Source organism: Colius striatus, chromosome 3 (assembly GCF_028858725.1).
Source record: "Colius striatus isolate bColStr4 chromosome 3, bColStr4.1.hap1, whole genome shotgun sequence".
Classification (NCBI taxonomy): Eukaryota; Metazoa; Chordata; class Aves; order Coliiformes; family Coliidae; genus Colius; species Colius striatus.
Genome location: NC_084761.1, coordinates 83,719,036 through 83,735,466, shown reverse-complemented (window position 1 = coordinate 83,735,466; position 16,431 = coordinate 83,719,036). Strand labels below are relative to the sequence as shown.

General features: G+C 42.6%; 1 protein-coding gene across 1 annotated transcript in view; it reads left to right on the top strand.

Annotated features, from left to right (window-relative positions):
* The first annotated feature begins 6,844 nt into the window (after window positions 1-6,844).
* The window catches only part of LOC104552306 (C1q and TNF related 7), a 121,506-nt gene continuing 111,919 nt past the window's right edge, over window positions 6,845-16,431 (top strand). Inside the window, exon 1 of the mRNA XM_061993406.1 lies at window positions 6,845-7,264. The gene's annotated coding sequence lies outside the window, so the exon portion shown is untranslated. The remainder of the gene's footprint in view (window positions 7,265-16,431) is intronic.

Genomic DNA, 16,431 nt, shown 5'->3' with positions numbered 1-16,431 from the left:
AGTTGGGACTGGAAATGCAGCACATCCTGAACAGTCATGGTGAAGAGCATTTCATGGGAGGCGGGCAGAGAGATGATTTTTTTAATTTACTTAGTAGGAAGGCAAATCTGACTGTGTTCCTGGGCACAGAACACTTGGGAGAACCTTGCCTGAAAGCTGAACCCATAACTCTGTATAAGCTCATTAGTGTCTATCTCTTTTTTTCCCTCTTCACATTCCTGGGCAAAAGGATGGAATAGTCAAAAATAACAGGTTACAGGGAACTGGAAAAGGAAAATACGAAGTTGTGGTTTAGCTAGGTTGTCAAGATAGTCAGAAAGAAACTGGAGAGACTAACAGTAGATATTAACTGCTTTGTACTGAGGTGATGAGATCAAATAAAATTATTATTTTTCATGAAAAGATTTATAAAAATACTGTAATATAGTCACAGTTCATTAGCAGTTGTGAAGTCCAGGCACATCAGGCAACTTTTCAAATTCTGCATAACCTTCAATGTCTATGGGAAATACAATGGCCTGAATTGATTCCTTTTGCACAACATTTTTCACACAGTCTTGGCTGGTAGCCTTTCTTTGCTAAAGGAGGGTTTCAACAAATGTAGAAGATGGATGGCCAAACGAATCAAGTACAGAATATGCAAAAGGTCAAAGCACTCAGCTAGAACATTGCGGACTGCTTCCAGATAAACCAAGTGTAATGAATGGGATAGCATTCCCTTTGAACAAACAAAATAAGGAAACTAGAAAGTAGTTCAAGCTGCTAATGTTTCCTCTGTCACTTGAAGTAACACACACACATCCCTGTGGTATATGAAACAGGATAAAAGTCCTTTTCTGCCCTATCCTGTTGAAATAGAAGAGAGCAAAAATAAGTAGTTTGCATCTGTGATATTGAACAGATTTCACAAAATCACAGAAGGGTAGGAGTTGTAAGGGACCTCTAGGGATCATCTAGTCCAACCTCATGCTAAAGCAGGTTCACCTTGATCAGGTTGCAAAGGAATGTGTTCAGGAGGGTTTTGAAAACCTCCAGAGAAGGAGACTCCACACCCTCCCTGGGCAGCCTGTTGAAGTGCTCAATTTGTGTCAACATCTAGAGTGAATTAAGATTGATGTGTGCAAGCAGAAAAATGTTGTTAAGCTTTGTGCATGGCTACAACTTTCTTCTTCAAAAGGGTTTTGAAGGAGGCTTGTAGATACATGACCTCTCTAATTTACGCTTTAGTCGTAGGCGATGGAGATAGCAAAGCTGAATGAGTGCAAGAGTGCTCATGTACTGCTACTGCCATGATTCCTCTTCATGGTCTCCAATGACAACATCTACAGTGTAGTAACTGAATTAAAGCCTGGGATTTAATGTTTGGATGGGTAGTGTTGGGGGGTTGCTGCCCATGGCATGGCAGTAACAGTAGGATTGTCAGAAAATCAGCAGAGCACCAGTGAGGAAAGTGTGCACTGTGAGAGTAAAGGCAGAAGTGCCTGGCACGGGCAGCCCAGGACCTTCTCACCTGGGAAAGCTCCAAGTACCAGGGAGGCAAAACTGCTCAGAGTGCCCTGAGGAAGGATTTGGTTTCCCAGTCCTCCCAAATCAGTATGAGTGCCAATCATAAATGGGTCTCTCTTACTTTCAGACTTATCTTTAGTTGCTGCTTGAATGTGCTTGGCAGAAGAGAAATAAATACAAGCCATTATTATTATGCTATCTTGAATACCAGGCATGTTTTCATTCCATCTAGCTAATATGAGTAGAGATAAACTGTCAGCTTATTTCCTCTTTCTTTTCCAAAATAAAGCAGAGTGATAAGCTGAGACCTCATGCAGAGAAAGCTGTACTGTCTCTGGAGGGTACCTCTGCACAGCCACCTACAAGATGAAGACAATAATCCTGCTCTGAAAGGGATGTGAACTGACAAGTACGGATATTATTTCTATTTCCATCACAGACCATTTGAGTGGATTTGGAAGAAATGAAAACCTGGGCATATAGTGAAAAGTCTCTGTAACCTGTGAAGGGGCTTCACTTCAGCCCATGTGAGGTCCTAACTCCTACTCAAGGTAATGAGGAGGTAGACCTTTTTTTGTTAACTTTGAGGAAGGATCTGTCTGATTATATTAACTTGACACTTTCTGAGAAACACAATGTCCAGCTTTTGAAGAACAGATACTTTGGTATGCATTTGATACAATGGTCACTCTCTCTGCTTTATGAAAACAGACTAACCAAGAGAAAATGAGATAGAAGATTTAGACAGAGTGCTGCTTTTTGCAGACATTGTCAGCTTACAATATCCCTCACTCATTTCAGAAGCCCTGTAAATCTCACTAAGTTCCCAGTGGTGGTCTGAGGCATTAAAACATCTTTGCAATCTGGGGCCTGTTGTTTGAGACTCCTGCTGGAAAAGTGTGCTACTGAAAAAGGAAAAAGGGGGAAATAAAACATCAGGAAAGAAGCACCTCTCATCAGGTGGAGGCCTGGGCAGATGAAGTGGAACTCCAACTAAAATTTTAATTGCAGATGAACAGTGGAGGCAAGGGAGCTGCAATGTTCTGTCCCATTAAGACTCCAAGCCCTAACACTGTGATGATCTGATTCATTGGAGAATGAGAAATGTTAAGTGTTGTGCTATTTGCCCCAAATAGTATTCAATTTCAAAACAGTAAACATAGCAGAGTTGTTCCAAGCTATTCCAAGCAGATAGGATCTAAACCCTGCATACTAGTTTTACATCAACTAATAATTGAATGGAAATGTGGAACAGAGGTGACTTTAGCTAGGTAATCTCATTGGGTAAATGAGATTTGGACTCATTTTCTAGCAAATTCAGTCTTAGAATAAATAGTATGGATTTGAAAAGTCACAGACCCTGTTGGAATAACACTTTGCATCTCAAGTGGATAAAAAAATGCATATGGAGTTCATTGGTACCCAGAGGCCTCCCTGAGATGTGTGTCCCTAGCATCTGCACAGTCACCTGGACACAAGCTGTTCATCATTGATATGTCCCCATCCTGCAGCAACTCACTTGAACATCTCCAGATGAGTGCACCAACTGGGTGGGAATTGTGAAAGCAGCATCCCTTAACAGCAGATTGCCCATCTCCCCCTCTTCTGTTTCCTTCATAGCAAAACCTGAGCTTACTGAAGTTTTCACATTAGTCTCTTTTTCAGCAATTTCTGTGTTATCTTCCAGGGAAGATCTTATGAGCTCTCTCCTATGGACCAAGCTATAAATACCAAGGCCTAGCTATTAAAAAAAACAAATAAACCCACAATAAAAAACCAAACCAAACCAAATCAAACCAAACCAAACCAAACTATCAAGCTAAGCAAAAACTTCCATTTGTTTTGACATAATTTTTCCATATAACAAGTGATTTTTTTTTCTCATTCAGGGCCATTGGACAACAACGTTTGTTTATCTGGATGAAGCCAGCCTTCATTCGCACCACTCTGCATGAGGGGACAATTAGGCTTCTGGCTTTTAGCAGCTTGGTGACCTCCTAGAGTACACTGTGCCATATAAACCTGGTCATTCTCTCAGTACTGAAGCAAGATGAATCTAGAGCAGTAATGGTCATATCTTGGCAACTGAACTGAGTGTTAGCTGGATGCAAATGCATTCAGTCACAACATACGAAAATCCCAAATCCCAGTATCAAAGGATACTTCTCTTTTTAATGCCACAAAGTCACAATTCCTTCCTGACAGTAAATCAACTTCTTAGTGGTTCACTGCAGATGAAAGATTTTGTTTGATTCCTGGTTCAGGTACTTGTGTCAGAAACATCCCTGATAATTATTAGAACATGCTAAATCTCAAAACATTTTGGTCAGAGAAAAGACTTAAAGATGCCACCAGGAGAAAGTCTCGATTGCTTGCCAGATTAGAGGATTAAAGATCACAATTTGTTAAGGGTGTGACAATTACGTTCTTTAGAGCACATTTCTGCATCTATTATACGGATTCATGTTTTTTGTCTTTAAGATGCAACAATCTGCTATACTACAAATGTAGACAAATATGGGACCATAGGACTGCACTCACAGGTGAGGCAAGAGGCATTTGGTTCCTCTTTGAAATTTCTCAGAGATGGATGATTCCTTTTTTTTTTCTGTTAACTCTGATGTTAGTTGCTGTGTTGTGCCTGTGATGACATGAATGCCAAACAGCAGTTAACAGTTCAGCTGCTGTGGCTAGCAGCTCAATCCTACCACACCTGTGTCTAGACAAAGCCAAAAGCAAGAAAATCAATGTTCTGGTGAAGTGCTAAAATGTGAAAGAGTTGCCTAGAATTTTGACTTTACAGAGATTAGAAATGAGCCTGTCACAGGTATCAGTAAACAACTCGGTAACAATATTATTTTTCTCCCAAAAAACCTGAAACTGTGTTTTCTGTGGTTCACTTAAACCTCCAAGGCTTGCAAAATGCTTTGCAGTTTCTCCTCCACCTTTACTCCTCTTTCCCACCTCTGACCTGGAGAGCCCAGTAAGCAAATTAAATCGGTTCAATGCCTTCTTTTAAGACTCATGTTATGTTAGTACTCACATCCCTTTCAAAGGGACAAAGATTTAACTGCATCTTCCTCCTCAAGTCTCTTTCCCTAAAACATAAGAACCAAGTTGCCAGAAGGTGTTAACAGCTTAGAAGAAATATTAGGTTTTAATTATTGCTGCTGTAAGATAACTGTGATTAATACTATTTACTACTTCCCCAATGGCTATTCAGGCTTTAATCTCATGTCTATGAGGCAGTTAAGTAAACAGAAGTGTGGAAAACTCAGTCCAGAGCCAGGTAGGAATCAGAGGCAGAGACTACGTTCATAATTCCTGATAGTCTTCTCCACAGACCATTAGAAAACACCTTTTTTTCCCCCCCATGTGATAGAGCAACATCGCTGGCTTCTCTAAGAATGACTGATCCAGAAGAGGAAGCATCATCTCATGCTTCCCAAAAGAGGAGCAGAAGGAGAACAACTGAGAGAATAAGGACAACACTCTCTGGATGATCTTTAAAAGTTCTTAATTCCTACAAGCATGCAGATACAGGTTTCCAGAGGTGCTAGTGTGTAAAAGGATATGCCTAATATCTGATCACTGAGTGACAATTAAGACACAAAAATCATTTAGGTACATTTAAGTGCCATGATAGGATGCTATTTGTACTTTCACTGTTACCCACCAAGTTCAACCAAGTTAGCAGATCCACAGAACTGATCACGGATCTGATAGCTACACCTTGGGGAAAAGTTGCAACATGTAAAATCATGTACTGAAATTTCACAATACCATATGATTTTGTAAGAGAGTGTTCTATATCCTCGTTATCACCATTTGGTACTGGAATGAAACTGCATTAGGACAAATAAAACAGTAAAATATTTCCTTTAAACCCTTTCTCCCATCATTGGCAGCAGCATTTTATCTATATTTATTGAATGCACAGGATTCTGGTTTTTAACTCACAATTTAAAGTATTAATTACTTAGTATTTCAGTGTCACGTGAATTAGAACATTCAAATGAACAAGATCTTTTGTAGCCACTTCGTAAGTGGGATTTCGACATTGACTTGTTTTGCCACAGGAGATGCATTTCCTCTTTTAGAGGCATCAAACACCTTTGAAAACTTCAGACTAATGGTTCCACCTTCATTTGCGTTAGTTTTGCAAGAAAATATGCGTGACAAAATCCAAGTCACTTAATAACCACCATAATAACCCTAATGTCACCTCAGCATCAGCAGGTCAGTTGGATGCATTTCTGAAAGTGATGACTTATTTGGTGTCTAGTCTGAGGCAGACTCTTCAGAACCCTCATTTTTGAACAAGATTTTGTTACAGTACTCATGTGGAAGCTCAGAGACTGAAATTTCCCACATCACAATGGTGTTTGGTTTTTTTGCTTTTAGCTACCCTGCAGAGGAAACTCGTATGTGCAAAAGGGAACCTTTCCTGCCTATTCATAAGTGAACATCACAAGTGTCAACCATAACTGCTTGAAACAAATTCCTTGCAAAAAGGAGGAATTTATTGTTCTCCTGTGTGAACAACATTTCACATGCTTCACTATCTTAATTTGAGCAAAGCAGAACAGAGCCATCCCAAGTGGATGAAGTCTTTGAAAACCATGCCTCTGCTGTTTGGAATCATAGAATTATTTTAGTTGGTAAAGACCTTTAAGGTTATGGAGTCCAACCAATTACCTCACACTACCAAGCCCACCACTAAACCACGTCTCTCAGCACCTCATCTATGTGCCTTTTAAATATCTCCAGGGATGGCGACTCCACCACCTCCCTGGGCAGCCTGTGCCAATGTCTAACAACTCTCAGCAAAAAAGTTCTCCCTAATCTCCAATCTAAAACTCCCCTGTCACAACTCGAGGCCATTTCCTCTTGTGCTATTTAAAGCTTGACAGTATCTCAGAAGATAGGATTGTTGCCATGAATGTCTTTTGAAACTCTCCAAAATCAAGAAGTTTGGGGTTGCACCCAGCCATAAACCACAGCTTGGTTGTCCCAGCCACTCCATGAGAGGGATACCTCACATTACATTAATGGAAGAAGCCCAGGCAAAAGCTCCTGGATCAGTCCCCAGAGCCTTAGATCAAGGCCTAACACCTCTAAAAATACAGGCAGCCTTTTGGGAATCAGGCTCCTTTGAGAACTTTGAGTATTTTATGTATTTGAGGCTGTTGCTTCTTCCTTCACTTTGAGGCAGATGCTGCTCCTCCCAAATCCCACGCTGAGGGAACTACATGCCAGAAGAAGAATGTTTTTTTCCTCTTCTCTGTATCTTTACCAAGAAGGAGACAACTTAGCCTGTCATGCTTTCCAGAGATGATATAACATTACCTCAGGGAGGCTATGTCCCACGTCCCATTAGGACTCTGTCATACTGCTTCAGTCTGGAGCACATGCTTGCTCCTTGCTCCGTAATATACATCGAGCTCCTTCCAGCCGGAGTTTTACAGCAAGCTCGCAGTTGCTTTAAATTAGAAAAGTTGGCAAGTGGCCGAGGAAAGGAGTGGGAGCTTATTTAGCTGAGACAGTTCCAAAACTCGATACAAGAGCATTGAGCTTCAAATAACTTTTCACGAAGTACGTTATTTGTCATCTCTGCATTCAAATTTGTTTTAAAGGATTTTGCATCACCAGCAATTGATGCTGATTCTTGTTGGCTTGAATTTACAACTCTTACATTACCCAAACAGGACATGTTGCTTTTCCTGAAGAACCTGATGTCATCTACTCAAGGATGAAGGTAAGTTGTAACTGAATCTATTTTCCTGTTCTGCCTTCTCTAAAATGTATTTCAAGAAGGGAATGTAACAGAGACACTTTCTCAGAAAAATGCAGACTTTTGCTGGGATGCATGTGATTCCGTCAGAATCTAGTACCTTAGATCTGTAGTAGGGCTTCAGTGAAATCTGTGTATGTATCCTGTTTCGTAAAAGAAGAGCAACAAACTTGGATGTTTATGCACATATTCCTATCAGAAAGCTCCCAGAAAGACATTTTAATTTTTTAATCAAGGAAACAATTTTCTGGGGAAAAAAAATAGTTTTAAATGTCTACCTTTAACAGCAATTTAGGGTGATTAAATTCCCTAAAGTCTTTCAAAGTATTTCTCCTATTTAGCTTTAATCTTGCATTCCATCAACCAGAAACAGAGACTATTGTTTTTTTCCCTCGTGAATGATTCCAACATCATTCCAAATCTCTGCTTTAGCCTTTGTTGCTATGGTTTCATAGAAACTTGTTTTGCAAAAAAAAATCTGTAAATACCAAATAAATCATTTTGCATCAGGGTTGTGCCCCTGCAAACTAGAAGTTCCTGCATTTAACTTATTAAATTCTTACAAATAGATTCAAATGTGGTTTTGTTGGAGTGTTTTTTTCTGTTTGGTTGTGTTTTTTCAAGCTTATTTAACTCTTTGTGTTTCTGCTGCTACCAGCAGTGTGCTTTGTGCCTGTGGGGAGAGAACGTGTGTTTTTAGAGATAAAATGCTGAGTATAAGTGATTAAACACAACTTTGATCTGCATAGGTGATATTGTAAATGGATTAGTGGTTTCTTGCTCTCTTTTTTCCCCCTGGGTCTCTGGTTCCCATTAGCCAGGCGAGGCTGAGGCAAGGCTTGCCTGCATGCCAGCTGCCCAAAACCTGATACTCACATGGTGGCTAATTTCTCTAACACACTCACTTTCAAGGAAATGATGAAGCTTTTCAGGCTGAAGTTTTAGGAAAATATGGGTGTGAGCACAGCATTACCCATAGCTCTTGGAGCTGTGCAAGCTATGGAAATTGGCTAACAGCAACCTGCTTCAGAAATCACACAACTATCATGTTATAAAGCACACTGCATTAAAGGGGTGAAAAATCTCCTCTTCCTCTAGTGCCTGCTCCTTGTTTTCTTTGGCTTGGGACAATTTCAGCTCTGCTACTGGAGCAGACTTTTTCTGGTGGGAACACAGGGCTGTCGGCCCCCTTGATGCTGTGTCTCAGTGGACCATGCTCTGCCTAAGAAATTCATTCAAGTGTTGAGAATTACAGAGCAGAAAGGGCAGGGCAAAGGGTGTGGAAAAGGAAAACTGGAAGTGGAGGAGCTGATATGCCTGCTCACTGCCATGGAGGAAAGCCTGAAAGTCTGGTTCCCTTTGAGACTGCACCTGGGTTAAGATTTATGTCAAGTATGAAGCCCACCATCACCAACCTCACTGAGCTCTGGAAAGGCAGTTAAGGATACCTCCATCAGGTGTCACCAGGGTAAGGATAACATAGTGTGGGAATTGGGAAGTGTATTATCCTCTCTTAGTGGTTGCCTGTTCCTTGTCCTTCCTCCACAATACCCCACTCATCTGACAGGGAGGTGAGAGTGAAGGTGATGAGGACACAGGTTTCTGAAATTGTCTCAACCACAGGGACTGCTTCTGACTCAGCAGCAATTATGGGGAGTGATGCAGACAAAGAAGGTAATGTTTCTAATATTTCATGCCCTCTGTCATCTTCACACTTCACTGTTGCGCTTATTTAGAATTCAGTCACAGTGGCAGGGTGAGAAGGTAGATGGAAATGCACATATGATCAGTGTCCTGAGGACTGGATTTGAGTGACTGCAGATGATCCTCTGTCCCATTCACTGTGATGGAGCTGACATAGCCTCAGTTGTTCATTGACAAGTTTGTCCCATGCACTGGTAATTTCCAGGGTCCTTAAACAGATGTTACAGCAACATCATGCATACTGTCCCTCTGTCACCAAATAACATCCATGTTACCAAAGAGACACATTGCAGATGATAAAATGACAATTTAGATTGACCAGAAAAGCTTAACCTCACAGAGGAATGAAAACCTTAAGACTGCAACCTTTTATACAAATAAGGGGCTTTAAAAAAATACAGTATTTCTGACTCCTAGAGGGTTGCTTGTCACAGATACAAGACAGCTCAAACTCCATTTTATCTGCTTAAGTGGATTCTTTGTTAGCTGAAAAGACAGCAAAGCAATTATGTGATTGCCTTGACCAAGAAATCTAGAGGCTTAGTAGGCTTGTTTACCTGGAAAATAAAGGCTGCAAGTGAGAAAATTACTAGCCACCTTTACATTTTAGTTACAGGCATTGGGCTGAAACTGTCAGCAAACGCATTCATTTTTGCACACAATGTCTCTAAGGAGGTGCAGATGAGCAGAGTCTTTTCTCTGTTGGGTTGAAGAAGAAATTGAGATTACTCAATTACTGATTTTCCAATGCTGAAATAAATTGTTTGGGTTCTTCATAAATTAGATTTCAGTTTTCATTTGGGAAAAGCAGCTTGTATCTATTCCTAAAGCTTCACCTGATGTAAAATGCAGATGGGATAGCTCAAAGCATTGAAGTCAGAACTGCAAAGGACCTGACTCAAGTCCTTCAGAGATAGGACTAAACCCTACACATTTCTGTGAGGAATATGCATTGCAGAGTGCAGAACTTTTTTGATATAAAACCAATCACAGAGGATAATGGAGACTGTTTTTTTAGGGGAAGAATAGTCTGTGCATAGCGGTGAAAAAGATCCTGGTGATGAGAGGTGTATGGTTATAAAATAATCCAGAGGGAAAGAGGGGAAAAGTCTCCCTGGCTGGGATTTGCATTTGGTCTGGGTAAACCTAGAATAAATCTGTAGGGACCAATCTTTCCTAGGCTGAGAGATGTGAGAGTCCATATGTCATGCTGGCTTAAATGTATTGGCTCGTCTTCAGTCTATCTATTGGATTTGTCTTCCTCATCTGTGTATCGTGTCTCTCAGACCCAAATGGGGTGCAGGCTACAGAAGTGGAGGCCAAATCTCAAACAATATTTAATGGAGATAGTTGACTGCGTTTGGACACCATCAGGCCACCCATCCTGTTCTCATCTTGCGGCTACCCTTCCCCCTTTGGAGAGACCCCAAACCCAAAATCAGATACCCTGCAACAAACAGGAACATCTGTCAAGAGCCTGAGATTAAAGCTGGGAAAGGAGAGGAACTGTTCTGTAAGGGGATGGGTTTTTTGCATGTACTGTTAATTCACATGATCTGTTTTATTTCTCTCAGTCTTTGCTGTGTTTTTTCAAGAAGATTTTTTTCTTTCAGGAAAAAACAAGAGTGGAGAAGGTATGAATAACTGAGGAGGGGCCTGAAATGTAGTTTAAAAAATGTGCAATAAAAACAGGGAGTGAGAATGCTGCAAAAACAAGGAAGGCTCAAAGGACTGAACTGTATCAGCATGTCCTGCTTGCCCCTCCTCTTTCCAGTGGTCTGATGGGCCTCATGGCTGAGTCTAGGCCAGCCTGGGAGCCCCATCACTGCAGCACAGGGGGATCTGATCTGTGAGCTGCTGAGAGAGTAACGTCTCTTTTTTTCTTTTGGTTTTTTTTTTTACCCTTTGGTAGAAAAGAAATCTGAAGTTTTTCTGGATTTGTGCAGAAAAACTCTCCCTTTTCTTGGAGGGAGATGCTCCCCACACTGGAACACGCGTCTGCTATTCTCACTAGCAGTTACAACTCAGGATCAAAAAGTCTTTTCCCTTTTCAGCAGTCTATAAAAACTTGATGTTACGCCAGCCTTGCTAGCCCTGCACTGATGTTCCTGCAGAGCACCGGGCTGTTGTGTTGCAATGTACCTGGGGGACTCAGCCTATCCCCCCAACACATCCCAGACCACTGTTCCCACTCCTTTTTCACAGTCACTAAATGGTGGAAGTGACTCTTTTGGGACAGAGCAGAGAAACACCTAGGCTTTCATTACTTGTTCTAGACACTATGCCGGCATTTATTTTAGGAACAATTGGCTCCTTTTAGTCTTTATGAGCTCCAGCTTTTCACAGATGTGCTCTGAATGTTGTCTTCCAGAGCCTGTTCCTTTTTGGTCCCCAAACCTGAGAACAGTCTTTGATCACAGCCCAGCATTAGTAACCCTCCCAGTCCCACACATCTCTACTTGTCTCCAACTGCTCTTCAGTTCCTCTACCCATCTTCTCCTGTAAATAACCGATCTAGTATTCTCCTTCTCATAGCCTTTCCATTCTCCTGTTGTCTGTGTGTTTACCCAAGGTCTCCACCTTTCTGACTTCTTCATTGGAGGTTTCTAGGGGGCCCTTGCTGGCACTCATTCCCCTTTGAAGTGGCAGTGGTCAATGAGCCATCCTGTAACCCCTGAAATTATGTGGGAAGTCATTCTCCAGCTTCCTGAGAGCTGATTTCCCAGTAGCTGATGGAAGACCAAGGCTGCTTCATCCTCTCTTGAATTACTGTTTCTGTTATTCAGTACAGACATCCCTGCTGGGAAGTGGTGATACACGTCTGCAGATGACCTTTGAGCACTAGCTTTGAGGTAGGGCAGTGAGAAATTATTCCAGGGAGAAGTGGTGATTTTGAGTGTGTGAACAGAATGATCTACTCTCCAGCAAAGCAGTTTGTGTGAAGGTCTGATGTCCAGGACACAGCTCCTGCTCCTCTCCTAGAAGTAAAATAAAACCAAAAAAGTTCCTTTTCCTGATTCAGCTTCATCATCATCAGCTTCATCATGTAGCTGAACGTCCCTCATAGGAATGCAAAGATCAAGTAACCTGGGCAGTCAGGCGGAAGGAAACAGCTTAGGCAGGACAAGCAGGATCAGTGGTCGTGGCTAACTGCAATAGGATGTCCTGCTACCTCTCCTCTCCCCCACTACACCCCCAGAGAAAGCAGGTCGTCTCTGTCAAGGGCTGGCCCCTGGGTCTTGAGGTGGGGCTCTGCTGTACACTCAGGGTGTGCAGTGGGTATTTTTTGGTTTCTCTAGAGGAGAGGCTCCATTTCACTGTATTTTAAGGTTTACAATTGGATTATGCTGCATTACATTGGAAGGGAGTTTTGGAGGATGCATTGGAGATTACCTTCAGCTTTTTATGTACAGAGAATCGAGTTTCCTCTGCAGGACTGACTAGGATGGTTCCCTGCAAGCTGACAGGCCATTCACCTCAGTCCTGATTTTGTAGCCTGCATCAGGCAGAACTACAATACAACATTTCTGTGCCTGGAATTTCTCCGACAGAAATTCATGTACTTTGCACTGCATCACACGAGAACAGTATTTCCTGTGCTGACAGGAGATGTCCAACTTGTAGGACCTGTACTGTACAGCCAGTCTCAGAGCGTGCACTAAACCTGACTGGGGTTTCTTTCTTTGACAGGTCTAATATATTATTGAAAAATCTTGCTTAAATGCACATAAATCCTCAACCTCACTTGGAGGAAACATCCAGGCAGATAAAGAGTGCATCTTCGGAACAGGAGCTGTTAGAAACCACCCAGCATCTTGGTTCCTCGCCTTCTGCCAGCATGCTCTGTCCTTGCAGACCAGGGTTGCTGTCTAAGAGTTTCAATTGCTAAAGCTTAAAAAAATAATAATAATCTGACTGGTGTGTGTAAAACATCTGTTTCTGTAGCCCAAGAGGGCATGTATTAAAACCCTGCAGTGAAATCCAAGCCACATCAAAGCCAAAACAGCCCTCGTGGTGGTTCCCTGTAAAGAATCATAGAATGGTAGGGGTTGGAAGGGACCTTTAGAGATCATCTAGTCCAATCACCATAGAGGGTGCCATAAGGGATGCACAGACCAGGGCTGTTGTGGGTGCAGCTCTATAGATGCTCAGGGTCTATTTGCATTGCTGCCTCTGCCAGGGTTTAGCCTCAGCTTTCCACTCCTGCAGATAACAGCTTGTAGCCAGGATTGTTTTCATACCTCCTGAATGAGGTGAAAGCCCGTGTGAAGTGTTTTGATGTGGTGTGCCTCTTGGCCCTTTCCAACCTGCCTCAGCATTCAGGAAGTTGTATCAGCTCTGCAGGGAAATGCCAAGGTTGTAAAACCTCTCCATTCCCTCAGTTAGCATCATTGTTTTCATCAGAAGAGCTGGCTGGGATACTTACTGCCATCATTGCTCACACTCGAGCCACCTCTGCAGTGACTCTGGCACAAGGTTTGGATTCCTTGACATTGAGACTTGATGATTCCATAGCAGAAACAGACTTACTTGCACATAACTGCCAAGAGACCCTTAAAAGGAAAGCTTCCCTAAAAGGCAGGCTCTGCCAAGTGCACGCTGCTGGAGATGCTCACCACTGCTCTGGCCTCCGCTGAAACCATCCCAAGCAAGCCCAGGAACAGCCATACACCCCCCCTGCCCTGCTGAGGCCTAGTGCAGAGGGGAGAGGACCTGATCCTTTCAGACCCTCTGGCCAGAGGTCAGCAGAACTGTGCCCTGGTACCAGTCCTTCCCAGCACTGTAGCAGCCCAGCCAGCCGCTTTGCTGTGTGTGCCTCCTCTTCGGCATGTCAGCGGAAGCAGATGTTTCTAATTTATCACTAAAAACAGACAACTTAATCCACCAAATATGCAGCAGTGGGGGGTGAGGAGGGGCTCTTCAACTTAAAGCTGATTTATAAATTGGATAATTAAGGTTAATTTGCCCATGGGTGAAGCAAATATGTGTCAGATATCATTACCAGTGTGTCCTCCCTTGATTTTTTTCAAACTCTAAGCATCTAAAGCCTTTTCAACCTGAGGCAACAGGACATGTTCCTGTTCCACTGGCCAAAATCAGCTGGCACTGCTTCCTTTCGTCAACAACTCTAACATTTATACTTTTAGACCTCAGAACATTATTTCTATGTAATAGATGCAGCTCTCCATGGCACAGGTGCCAAAGGAGGCCTCGGCTGCAGCTCCAGTGCACCCATTCTTGCTTTTGCAAATGTTATTTCAGAATGTTTTTTCAGCATGGGTTTTGTCTATGTTGTGTCATGGCTGGAGGCTGCAGCTAACCTCAGAACATCTGTATTTCAGCACATGCACATATATCGAGCCATCCAGCCTACAAACAATAAATGTATCCCTCTTTTCCTGACACCTACTTCAGATCACCAGACCCTACTGCTTACAATTTGTGTTACTGTTCATGAAAAAGGTTCTTCTCCAGGCAGTTTGGCACCCAGCCACAGCACGTATGCCATGCACAGACAACACTGAAGTAACAGCAGTGCAGTAGCCTTAAAAAGATCTTAATAGCTCCTGGAGACATAGCAATGTTGGCTCATTTCTGCAGAAGGGCAGAGTTTGGAGGCTGCAGATGGTCTCTGAGCTCCGGATGTCTGTAAAAAGGTATGGGAAAAGGCAAGCCCTACCAAGCAGTAGAATGGTTGATACGTTTGGACATCCACAAAGCAGAAAGTATCCGGCGTGGGAATGGGAAAAAGTCCTTGTGCAGGGCCTCGGCAGCCTGCAGACACCTGCCCATGTGGGTGAGGGGACTGGGCTCAGTCCTGCTGCCATGGGATGCTGTTCTGTCAGGAATAGGGAGTTTGAGGAGGCAGGAAGAGGGAGGTGAGGGTCATTACCTGAACCCCAGGGCTCTACAGGCTTATTAACCAAGAGGTAAACCAGGAAGAATATGGAGCTCAATCTACAAATCGGTGTGCTAAACCTGGCCCTGTTTCGTAGGACACAGATTGCTGTACCCATTTCTTCAATTAGGCGTCTTCTCCTAGCAGATGCTTCGATGCTCCCTACTCCTCACATGCTGGTGCCCCTACAGCAGAAGGGGACCCAACAACAGAGGCTATGCTTCCCTGGGGTTCCCATACACAAAAATAAGCCCCTGCAATCCCAGGTGTGTGGGTGTACGTACTGCAGCCAAGGCATAGCATGCTGCTTTCGGAAGTTTGTGCTTCAGGTTTAATTGCAGGAGCTGAGAGGTTTGTAAGAAAATGTAAAATAGCCTTGCATGCAGCTTTTTGGTAGGAACATGGGGAAATACATCTTACACAGGAGTGGCAGTAAGGCTGTGGGGTGCTGCAGCGATGACCAGCACTCCTCACCTCAGCAGTCTCTTCTGCTGTCAGCAGCATCTCCTGGGGCTAGAGCAGTTCAGAAACCCTTCTCTGTTATTTCTATTAAATTGTAGGATTAGTCAATGTACCAGGATTGCAAATAACTTCTTGCTAAGCTTGACTATCAAGTAGGCTGAAGCAAAGAGTGAGAAGGAGGATGGAAGAATAGAAGGAAAGTAGAGTTAGAGTCAACAGCAGGACTAAGAGCAGGAATCAGAGCTCTCAGAGCTCTGCTTCAGCTACTGCACTCTAGTCCCTCCCACAGACAATATCCATTAAACTATCTGGGTAAACACTGGGTTTGAGAAGACTACTGAAGACAAGTGGAACAACAGTGAGCTTGAACAGAGGTGAACTTATTCCATTTCTGGACTAAAGAAAAAAAACTCCAAAATTCAATCCAGACAAGCCTGTATTGCTTAAGCAGCTTTAAGCTAAATGCATTGAAAACACAAGTTTATTCTGCAAAGTTGCAATCTGCTTTTCAGTTTTGAAGAATTTAAAAATATACACTGTAATTGGCTTCTCCTCTACCTAGTTAAAGAGGTGCTTTCCCTCATTCTGTACTCATGAGTGATGGTCAGGGCTACCCTTGTGTCAGAAAGCCTTATGCTTGTAGGAAGGAGAATAGTTGCAGCTCAGTGCAAGAAAGGAACATTTCTCTTTGATGTTTTTGATAGCTTCATCTGAAATAGCCTCAACATCGCTCCAGACCTGATGAAAAAAGATTGATTAATTTGAAGGAGGAAAGCTATCTCAAATTTCCATGTTTGTCTTGAACGTGCTATTTGGGGGCACTGTTTTTTTGTTTCTGACTATTTTTTCCAAGACTATGAAGAAGAAAGAGCTACAGATGTAAGTTTGGGGTGCTGCAATCTGTTGCAAAAAGGACAATTTTCCTAAACTGACCAAAAAAAAATGTTTACCATAAATGTTTTATCATCACATTGAAGGAAAGAAGGCAGAGAGTTGTGATCAATGAGGCAGGGTGTAGTTGGAGGCTTGTATCTCGTGGAGTCCCTCAGGGGTTGGTGCTGGGACC